At 31.5% G+C, this 12,148-nt stretch overlaps 1 pseudogene; it reads right to left on the bottom strand.

The window, feature by feature from the left end:
• Nucleotides 1–8,601: 8,601 nt before the first annotated feature.
• Nucleotides 8,602–8,720, bottom strand: LOC120608631 (uncharacterized; annotated as a pseudogene).
• Between the last annotated feature and the right edge of the window lie 3,428 nt (nucleotides 8,721–12,148).

The raw sequence follows: 12,148 nt of genomic DNA, 5'->3' as shown, positions 1-12,148 counted from the left end.
ATAGCAAGGAGTTTTTTTTTCCTACTCTGCCTCCATTAAAATGCTCTGATTGCCCCTTGTCCATTTCTAAATGATAGATAATATCCTCTTCTTTTTTGCTTTTCTTGTCTATTATGTTCTTTACAGAAAACCTAAAATGAGGCATTTCCTGCAAGCCAGCAGAGAGAGAAGACTGAATAGGAAACTGAAAGGGAGTATATAGAGACCAGGATAAAAGGCAGTTATTAAATTTGTGAACTCTATCAGAAGACAAGAAAATAAACTGTACCACTGGCTGGAAGGGTAGTGAAGTATGACATTTCATTTTTATGCAGGTCTCAGCATGACAGAAGTAACACATTGAAGAACACTGTAAAAAAAACCAGTTAGTGCATTCATTGAATGCCAGCATGGCTCCTCTCCTTTCTTTGGTTGATCTTTTTCTGTGTCTTTGTGGAACAGTTGTTTAGAGATTCATATATATGACATCAGACCCACCATCAACTCTTTGTGAATTTTCATGATGAGAGGCTGAAAGCTCATTCTATGTAACTCCATGAGATTCAGGCCCAGGTGTGCTTTATATTCTTCCGCATTTTTTTCTCCTTTAATGTACGAGTGAGTATATTCTCATGAAGTGTTATTCTCATTTGCTCTCCCTCTCCCCCGTTCCTCTCTCTCTCTCCTCCCTCTCTCTCTCTCTTTCTCTCTCTCTCTCACACACACACACATACACACACACACACACACACACACATATAGCCTCATATGATAGAATAGGGGTGTATACAATGTTTTTGTTAAGAAATCTTTGACATTTTAGGTGGGTATTTATTTTTATTTTAGTTCATGTAAATATTAAAATCAAATCTTTCTCATTCTCTTTGGTTCTTTCAGATATTACATAGATATTTGACAGATAAGCAAATGTGGGATTCTTTTCTACCTACATATTTATAACTTTTTATAAAAATTTTTTAAATGAGCTGAGCTGAATACTGAATACAATACAATTTAATTTTTTCTCCTTTTGTTTTCACAAATCTGATTTCTAGTTACCATGTCTACCAAACTTGAATGAAATCTTGAGCAGGACCTATTGCTTTCCAGATGCTATTTGGTCACAAAAATAACCTCAGGTTAATAAATAAAAAGTGCTGTCCTGTGTCATTTTAATTCCCCAAACCCATGAAACTTTAAACTGTTGCAGCTCAAGCCTAAAGTGAGAAGAGGGGCTTTAGATGCTGGTTACTGTGCTTGAACTTTAAAACACCGTGCCAGCCAAGGATCTTGGCCCTTCTTGGATGGGTTAGGAAAGGAGCAGGAAAGGGCTCCCAATCTGGGTGGCGGTGCTCTGGAGGTGCCAGATATTCAGTTGCTGAATGTCTCTGGGCACTTCTGTGTGTGGATTCTTGACAAACCTTCTGCTAGAGAACTGCAATTACAGTTCTTTCATGCTTGCTCTAGCTAACTGCTTTTCAGTATCCCTTAGTGCAGGATGTTTGGCAGTTCACCTTTTCCATGACATCTCCTTGAATTCCAACTGATCCTCCTGGATAGAATTCATTTTACTGTCTCCAGGCAGATCCACAGTAGTCCTTGGTAAACAGGCAGGTCTATTACCCACTAGAAAAACACTGAATCCTAGCAAATACCTTTTCTAAATTTTCTTTTTCTTTTTCGGGCCACTTTAAGCCTTTATTCTGCCCTGAATTCTGCTTTAACATTCCCTTCACTTAGTTTGAGAAAAATGGAATGCACACCTCTTTTCTCTACACATCTAAGGAAAGTGCTACACATACATTAGCTCTTTCTAAGATTCTTGCTCTTTAATTTTTTCTCACTATATGTAATTCTCAATTCTTTTAAACAGTCTAAAGGAGAATAATGAGTTCAGTTTGTGAAACTGATTTTAGCTCAATTACTTCATAGATGCAAGAAAATAACTTTATTTGAAAGCTATTGCTTTGTTATCAGCTTTGAGTGCTTTAAAAAAAAAAAGACAGCAAGACAAGCCTTATTTAATATTCATAATAGCAAACAAAGATATAGAGTGTCAAACCTGCTCACATCAAAAGATGTGTCAGACTCGCTTGTGGCACCTTAACCTGGGCCACCTTGTTGTTCCTTAGCAGAGGTCCTTCTCTCTGCCTGCACAGTGAAACTACCTGAGAGCTCCTAAAACACTTACAAACCTCAGGCCCCACTTCTAAGGATACTGATTCAATTGGTTGTTTTATTGTTTGTTCTGTAGCATTCAGTAGTTTATTTACTTATTTATTTTTAACATGTCTTCATGAAAACTTTCAACCATGCGCCCAGTGAGTTCAATGTTTAGTTCAATAACCCCCAGAACTCTTCTCCAACAGCCATTAGTATATGGCCTTACTTATTTCATCTTTATCTCTTCTTTTTTTTTTCCAGTTCCTCCCACCCCCGCCATCTGCCTCATGCACACACATTTACTGTGTAATTTTAGAAATTATATCATTTCATCTATAATTTGATACATATCGCTAAATACACTTTTGAAAACATTAACAGTATCACGCCCAAATTTTTAACAATGTTTTAATAGCATCAAATATCCTGTCAAAGTTGAAAAGCCTTGATTTTCTTAAAAATGCAATTTAAGAGTTTTTTTCAAATACGTCAAATACGCTTCAAACATCGCACACATTTTCAGTCTCTTTTATAAGAGGTTTGCTTTTTTATTTTTCTTCTCATTTACTTGTCTTATAGAACACACCATATTCGGATGTTCCTGACTATATACTGGTGCTGACCTTTAACATTTCCTTCTACGTCGTTTCTGTAAACTGATTTATCTAGAGACTAAATAATACTTTATTATTTGGCAGAAATACTCCATACATGATTTTATGGTCTTAATATTGCAACACTGTGGCTAGCAGAAGCCTCTTCACATTGGCCTCTGTCTCCTTATGGCACAGCACTAGTAGTGTTTAATAGCTTTCTTGGTTTCTAGTTTAACGAGAATTTTCAGTCTCATATTTTACATGTTGTCTTACTATTTCTCTAAGTAGCCTGTTTTTTTGGATAACGAAATGGTAATTAAAGATCATAATCTAAGCACTAAAGGTGCTCATTGCTAAAAGGTCATTACATCTAGGCCTAAAAGAAACAGAGATAAGAATTACAAATTTTTTGCAAGAATAAAATACTGCATGAGTGCTTTCTAATATGTCCAAATCAAATTTATTTTTATTCATTTTATTTTTTATTTATGGTGACAATGGTTAACGAAATCCGATAAGTTTCAGCCGTACACTTTAACAGTGAGGCATATATGTATTTATACTGTGTGTTCACCTCCCATAGTTAGATTTCTTTCTGTCACCACATATTTGACCCCCTTTATCTCATCTACCTCCCTACTGCCCCCACTCCCTGCCCCCTGGTAACCACTAGTCTATAGTCCATGTCTATGAGTCTCTGTTTGTCCTGTTCATCCAAATCAAATTTAAGATTAATGTTGTGCTTTAATAATTTAATTACATATTTATTAAATTTTATTTTATTTTAAAACTCTTTGTTTTGACAATATTAGCATAACTACTTATGTGCTTTATGTATAAAAATACATATGTATGTTATATGTATTTATAATATACACACACATATATATATATACACACACACATATGTATATACAGAACGAACAAGATATAGATATACATAAGAGGAGATTTATTATAGGAATTGGCTCACATAGTAATAGAGATTGATAAGTCCCACAATCTGCCATCTGCAAGCTGGAGAATAGAGGACCAGAAAAGTCAGTAGTGTAATTCAGTCCTAGTTCAAAGGCCTGTGACTTATGAAGCTAATGGTATAAATCCCCATCTGAGTTCAAAAGCCCAAGAACTAGAAGCTATCTGGGTATATCTTAGCCTAATCAAGTTGATACATAAATTAACTACTAATATATATACATACATATACACACACACACACACACACACACACATTCTCATAGTGTATATCTACTATATATTATGTACATATATAAGTAAACATAAAAATATCAATATATTAAAATATGAATTCTGAATATAGGCTAAGGTTATTTGTAGTTGTTAATTTTCCTTAAGATATATCTCACTAGGAATGTTCAAATTACTGTATTTTAAAAATATAGAAAATAATTCTTCTATGTTTAAGCCACTATCTCAATAGTTTTTGTTTTGCTTAAAAATTTTTAATGTGTAAAATATTTGCATTATCTTAAGGTCAATATCATACAAGAGACATTCAGAGAGTCCAGCCTCCAAAATAGCTCCTCTAGATTATTTCCTCCATCCCCTTAATTACTTTTATTAATGTTCATCTTTCAACAGACTTATTTATTTAAACTTATAAACAAAATATATATGTGCATTTCATTGATTTTTTTATTAAAAGATATTATACTATTCACATTTTTTTGAATAGTATATCCTGGAAATCAACCCAAAGCATTACTTAGAGACTGTCCTTTTTAAAGCTAGTACCATGGTGTGTATGTACAATAATTTTTTATAAATACCACTACTGATGAACATTTGATTTCTTTCTAGTCTATTGCTATCTTTAATAGCATAGTAATAGACTTTAGCCTTTGGCCATTTTGAATTTTCACAGTGTATCTTTGGAATAAATTCCTACAGGTAGAACTGCTAATTAAAAGGTAAATACAGTTGTAATTTTGTTAGATACAGCCCAATTCACCTCCCTAGGAGGATGTAACATTTTGTATTGCCACAAATGCCGTAGAAGCTTACTTGTTTCCTATTAGCTCATCAAGCAAGTATTTTGTCAAATGTCAAATGTCTCAGTGGGTGAGATGTGGTATTTCATGTAATATTAATTTATATTTCTCCTAATTATAAATGAGAACAGAATCTGAAAACTGATTCTATGTCTTATCAAATTTTGTTAAGTAGTGTTCTTTTTCCTATCATTTTAGAAGTTTTTAAATATATTCAGCATGTTAACTGTGTGATATCATTACAACTTTCCCTAAATATTCCATTTGTTTTTTTTTACCTTTATCTGATCGTACTTTTATATGTAATTTAAAAAAAATTTCTATTTAGTCATGTGTGTTATTCTTTTGTATTATTGCTCCTGAACTTGTGCCTTATTGCCTTATTGCCTTATTTAGAAACATTTCCTCACAGATATTTTGAAGAGAAATTGCCCTAATTTTTCTGGTGATCATAAATTTTTCCTTTTATTTGCAAATCTCTAATCCACCTATAAATTATTTTCTTATATATAGCATCTGAACAAGGTCAAATTTTAATTTTTTTCTATACATTATCCAATTACCTAACACTTTTTCTCAAAGCAACCTTCATTTCCCATTATTTATTTGCTACCTTTTCATACACAAAATGTATAATGTACTTTAATGTCTTTTAGACTTTTTTATTTCTTCCCATTTGATCTATTAATGTACACAATTTGATTAAACGGACTTTAGAAATATTTTATTATCTGTTATATTCATCGTTACTCAAGAACAGCATTGGCTTTTTCATGATTTCATGTCTAGTTTTGTATCTTTGATGAGTGTTTGTAGTTTTTCCCCATATATATTATAGGCATTTCTTGTTAAGTTTGTCATGCATAAATATTTTTAAGTGCTCTTTGAGAGAATCTAATTTAACAGCCCAGGTAGACATCCACTCACCCACTAGTCTACAGTGTTTCTACTGTGTTTGTGCTTAATGTTGAGGTACTTAATAATTATTAAAGTCCATTGTGAGTTAAAAGTGTAAAATCAGTGGAATTGTTAAAATGAAAACATAAAACAGTATAAAATTTATTTAATAAAGCAAAAAATTGAGTGATTCATGAAATGAGACTTTTGCTTTTGGCAACATGATGAACTACGAGTTCAGAAAACAATGAAAAATCTGATAGTGCTCACTGGATTATGAACACTGTTAAGGCAGACTTGGGTCCTATCCATTTGTACAGTAATTGGCACAAAGAACCATTCAATAAATTTTTAAAAATTAGTTGCACAAATATGCAGATGTTATGCCTATCTGACCAACATTAAATAGTAAGAAAGAAGGAAAATTGATTGAGGAGGTTGAGGAGGAAGAGACAAAATTTTTGAATGTATAACTATAAAAAAATGTCTAAAATTCCTGGACCTATAAACCCTATGGTGATTAAGTAAAAGGCTAGAATAGAAACACCAAGCATTATAAAAATGATATAAAATATTTGTTATAAGCCAAGGATGGTTCTATATCGTGTGTGAAATTAAAAAGAGAAGAGTTTGACCTTTCCATTGATCATAAAATTCTTGTTTCTATAATATAAAAAAATCATATGGCAATGTGTTTCAGTCCTAACTTCCTACATCACTGCTGTATTCTCCTATAATTAGGCTTAGATGATACTCTAAATAACAGAAAACTGAATCTAATATGGCATTAATTTGACTTAATAAGATTTTTCTTATTACCATATGATACAGCATGAAGAAACAATGATTTAGCAAATAATTATTTACCAACACTTATGCTAAGCTTTGAGAGTCCAAAGATAAATAAAATAAAAATTCCCTATGAAGATGACAATCTAGTGTCAAAGCAGACACATTTTTTTCCTGTAGATTTATTTTTAATAACATGAAACGTTCCTATCCCCCAGCCCCAATAAATTCGCTAAGAGGAAAGCTGTCTTCATTAAAAACATAAATGTTTACATAATTCCTCATTAATGCTTTGCAAATAATGGAGAGAATTAATGGTGTGTTTGTCTGCATATTTCAGTTGTGAATGATAATCACACAAAACAAAGCAAACCAAAATAAACAAAAGCAGCCAGTATGAAAAGTACTGAAGAAATCAGTTCACAGTTTGAGAGCACGAGTTTTCCTTGCAGTCTTTTTATATGTACTATATTTATGGTAAGCACTTGTGATAACGCCAGCAAAATTTTTCCATCTTGCTGCATGCTTAATTTCATCTAACTTGTTTTATGGCAGTGTACTGAAACACAGCGAAAGTCTGTTTAAACCATTTGTCTCTGTTTCTCTTTGCAGAATGCCAACAGATTTGTTTAAACCAAACAAAATGCATAAACAATCACATCTTCTTTAAGCTAACTATACAATAACCTAAATTCCAGATAGTATTTTTATAATATGCTAAAATTTAGCAACTCAAATTCTGATTCTGATGCTATCAACTCCTTTTTTTGTTCTTTTTTTCTCAAGGTGAAGAATGTTTATTTATTATTCTTTAGGTTTCTGCACTGCATATTGTTTTATAAATTATGCTATGCAAAAATCCACTTTATTGAAAATAAACTAATTTCAGCTCAATAGTTAAATGTAGTGTTTTTAATTGTTTTTTTTTTTTTTTTATCAGACCTCAAATATGGTCGCTGATATATATTTCAATATTGACAGCACCTATAAAATTCTTCTTGCTTAGGTAGCTAACATCAAATTATTTCTCACAATATGTAGTCAAGTCTAATCCTTTCCATGTGAGATTTGCAGACAAGCAGTAAGAGCATCACTGTATAAGAATCTCAGAATCTCAGACCCTTCTTCACATAACTACTGAATCAGAAACTACATCTTAACAAGATCCTAAGGTGATTACTATGCACATGAAAGTATGAGAATCATGGTTTTAGGAGAACCAGGTGATGAACAAGATATTGTACAAGGAACATTCATTCCTATATTTGCTCTTTTACGTGAGGAATTTTTACGTGAGGAAATATATTGTTTTAGCAATTTAGTATTTTGAGAGAGCAGCTAAATATGTATCTGGATTCATGGTAGAACTATAAAAATATAATATTAGATGTTATAATTTGTTCCAGAGAGCTTTTAAAGGATTTACTATGATATATCAAATATAACATGATAAAATTAAAAGAAAAAGGAGTGTAATACATAGAAGTATAGAGAAAATATGGCTGAAAAAAATCAGTGTCAAATTTAGTTTTAAGATTTTGAAGAAACAAAAGGAAACTGGTTAGTTAAATTTCCTGCAAAGATAAGATCAAAACAAACCATTTGTTAATGAGAAGTATATTATTTTTGTACAAATTGCAGACAAATTTCTCTGCTGTGTAATAAACATTTTCAAATTATTCTTAAAAGAGACACATTCTTAAAAGAAAATGTGATTCATGAGACTGTTTTTTTTTTTTTTCTTATAATGGCTCTTAATACCAACTGGCAATATCATGTAAAATTACAGTTTGGGTAAACAGTTCTATTAAAGGGCCAGCGAGATCTGAATAAGCAGCTTTTGCTAATCTGACTGCAAGCAATGAATAAATAAATTTCAACTACAGAATGTTTTATGGAAAACAGTTTCTCTGAATATTGTTTGATTATTACTTTTGTTTTTAGTCATCCCAAGCACAGCTGGTGCACATAAAAGTTTTGTCTGCACACTTACTCAATTTCTGAGAGTTACAGAGAAGGATAAACAATCCTTACAACAAATCTTGTTATACACCCTAAAAGAGATAAGAAATATAAGATATTTATTCTTTACAGTGATCTAAACCACAAAAATCTATTTAATCATCTAATGATCATCATTTAATCATCTATTTTTTTTTTTTTAACACCTACAGCACCTAGTATTCCAAGGTGGTTTCCCATCCAAGTACTAACCAGGTCCGACCCTGCTTAGCTTCTGAGATCAGACGAGATCGGGTGCATTCCGGGTGGCATGGCTATAGACTAATCATCTATTTTTTAAATTCCTCCCTACCATAGTATAAATTGCAAGATCATGTTCTTCACCTGTAAAGGCAGAATCAGTCTTTTCTAAACATATAGATAGTTTCATTATATACGCATTTATTTAAAATATTGATTAAAGAGTTCCTGGACATTTAATGAAGCTTGGAATTAAATGGAATACATGTTTTTAACTTTTGCAGTAGTACAAAGAAGAAAGAAAAAAGAAAAAGAAAGAGAAACATTATCTTATTGGTTTATAAAACAAATGTATTTCTTGCCCATATTACCTAGAGCTTCTCATTGGCTGTGTTTCCACTGGAATCCACCAGGATCAATGTGTCTTCTCACCTGGGACTGCTCTTTCAGTTATACTTTACTGGTGGTAGAGGGGACCACACAGTCATATTTAAAGCATCTGCTCTAATGGGGGCGATGCTGTTTTATGCTCCTCTCATTGACATGTAATCTCGTCAAGCCTAAAGTCAATGAGACAGGAACCCACATACCTTTTCTAGGATGAATTGCAAATACAGAAAAAATAATTCTACCTAACTTAACAGAGTAAAATATTTTCTATTCAAAGGAACAATATCTCCTATGAGAAATGCAGCAAGTCTGGCTGGGAGCCAGGTGGCATAGATTTGAAAATCAATCTGTTAAATTGGGAAAGTTATTCAAAGTATCTGAAGCTCAGATTTTCCTCCACAAAGTAAGGATAATATCATTCTTATTATTATTTATGGCAGTAAATCATCGATTTTGTCTCTCTTCTTAACTCTTTATTCAAAAGTGATTAGAAGGTTGAATCTAAATTTATTATTTTAAACTTTTAAGTTTATCATAAATGAAAACAGTGCTTTTCTCAAAGATGGGCCAAATGTAAAGGGACATTTTGTTATTGTTGAAAGTTGGCTAGTGAATGTCAACTTCTCCAATGTAAACTGGTGATTTTTAAAAACTAACGAGAAAGTGTTGGACTCTCATACTTAAAAACATAATTTAAAACTGGCATAATCTCCTTGCTTAAAATTTTTTTTTTAAAGTTTAGAAAATATTTTCTATGTCTTTCACATGTTCAATTTTAGATTTCCTAAAATGGTGACATCCTTATATTTCCTTGTGCCTTACTAGCATATAACAATGGAACTCTTTCCAAAATATTTCTAAAATATTTTCTTTATAATATGCTGGTTATTTTTTGAAAAATAATTTACAATCTCTCTTGTTAAGATGTCACATTTATATTGCAGAGCAGTTACAAATTTTATATTTTGAATGTTATGTTGCAGTCTCATTATATATACTTCACAATCCTGGCTGACCAAGAGCTATTTTTAGGAATAATAGTGTCTGTCTTACTTTTCTCATTGTTTTCTTTCAATTGCATTGTTGATATTTTCTCTAATCCATGTTTTTGTACAGAACTACTTCATGCTACTTTTCTATTCAGAAACATTTAGTTAAAAAATTAGATAATATAATTCATGATTCTAATATATACACGTATATAAATATATAGAGATATCAACATCACATTAGTAAAGTTTGTTAACCAATGTAACTATAACAAAAATAAATTTAAAAAAATTTGAGAGCAAAATATAAACTTAGGAATCACTGTAAGCTCCTCTCCTTTGCAGAAATATCACTTAGATATTTACATATCCAGAGGGTTTCTCAGCCATAGTATAAGAAGGGTGCTAGTGTTGCCTCATATCTTAGTTGGTTCAAGCTGCTAAAAAAAATCATAGACTGGACGGCTTAAAGAAGATATATATTTCTTATAGTCTGGAGACTGGGAAGTCCAAGATTAAGGGACTGGCCAATTCACTTCCCACTGAGGGCCCTCTTGCAGGTGGAGATGGACTCCTACTTGTTGTAACCTCATATGACAGAGAGAGACAGCATCTTCACTTAGCATCACTTAGCATAATGTTTCAAGGTTCATTCATGTTGTAGTACATATTGCTAGTATTTACTTTTTTAAATGAATAATATTCTTTTGCATGGATTTTTTAAAAATCTATCATTAGTTCATGAAAATTTGAGATTTTTTCCCCATTTTTTTGACTATTAATAATGCTGCTATGAAGATTTATGTACAAGTTTTTGTATGAACATGTTTTCTAGATCTCTTATGTATATTCCTAGAAATGCAAGTGCTGGATTTTATGTTAACTCCATATATAACTTTTTGAGAAACTGTCAAAGTGTTTTCCGAAGTGGCTGCATCATTTTATATTCCCACGAATTATATATGAGCGTAACAATTTCTTCATATCCTTGCAAATACTTGTTACTGTCCAATTTTTTTATTATGACAATCCTGGTGGGTTTGAATTATACCTCATTATGTTTTTAACATGCATTTCCCTGATGAATGACTAACAATGTTGAGCATCTTTTCACGCATTCATTATCCATTTGTGTATCTTCTTTGGAGAAATATCTGTTGAAATCTTTATCCAATTTTTAATGTTCAGATGTAAAACATTTTAATATATTCTGGATACAAGTTACTCATCAGATATATAATTTGCAAATATTGTCTCCCATTTTGTGGGCTTTTTTTCACTTTCTTAGTAGTATCTTTAAAAGCACACAGATTTTTAAGATTGATAAACTTCAATTTCTTTCCTTTTCCTTCTATTGTTTTTGCTTATAGTATATCTAAAAAAAACCATTGCCTGTGTGACCTCTCAAGGATTATTCTTACTCTTCTAAGATTTTTATAGTTTTAGATATTAAATATGTGTATATAATTCACTGAGTTATATTGAGCAAATGATGTGAGGTGAACATCTGATTTCATTCTTTTGCATGTAGATAACATTGTCCCAGCACCATTTGTTAAAGAGACTTTTCTTTCCTTCATTGAATTGTCTTGACTCCCTGTCTAAAATGAATTGACCATAAATATAAAGGTTTATTTCTGAAACCTCCATTCATTTTCATTGTTCCATATGTCCCTATGTAAGCGAATACCTCACTGCCTTGATTACTGTAGCTTTGTAGAAAGTTTGAAGTCATAAAAGGTGAGTCTTCAACATTTTTTTCTTTTACAAGATTGTTCTGACTATTCTGAATTCCATGAATTTCCATGTGAATTTTTTAATGGGCTAGAAAATTTCTGCCTAAAAGTACAGCTGGTATTTTGATAGAGATTGTGTTGATTCTATAGATCAATTTAGGGAATATTGCCATCTTAATAATATTAAGTCTTCTAGTCCATGAAAAAATAATGGATAACTTTTCATTTTTAGGTCTTTAATTTCTTTCAACACTGGTAAAAATATCAAAATTCAAGTACTTCTTATATAGATTTATACAATATAAAATTATATTTAAAGTTTTGGCTATCACACTATTGATTTTCCTAGTAGGATATTACCTTTTAGAACATTATATATTTTTAAGAATCTAATA

This window comes from Pteropus medius, unplaced genomic scaffold (genome assembly GCF_902729225.1).
Source record: "Pteropus medius unplaced genomic scaffold, Ma_sr-lr_union100, whole genome shotgun sequence".
Taxonomy (NCBI): Eukaryota; Metazoa; Chordata; class Mammalia; order Chiroptera; family Pteropodidae; genus Pteropus; species Pteropus medius.
This window is presented reverse-complemented; position numbering and strand designations above follow the sequence as displayed.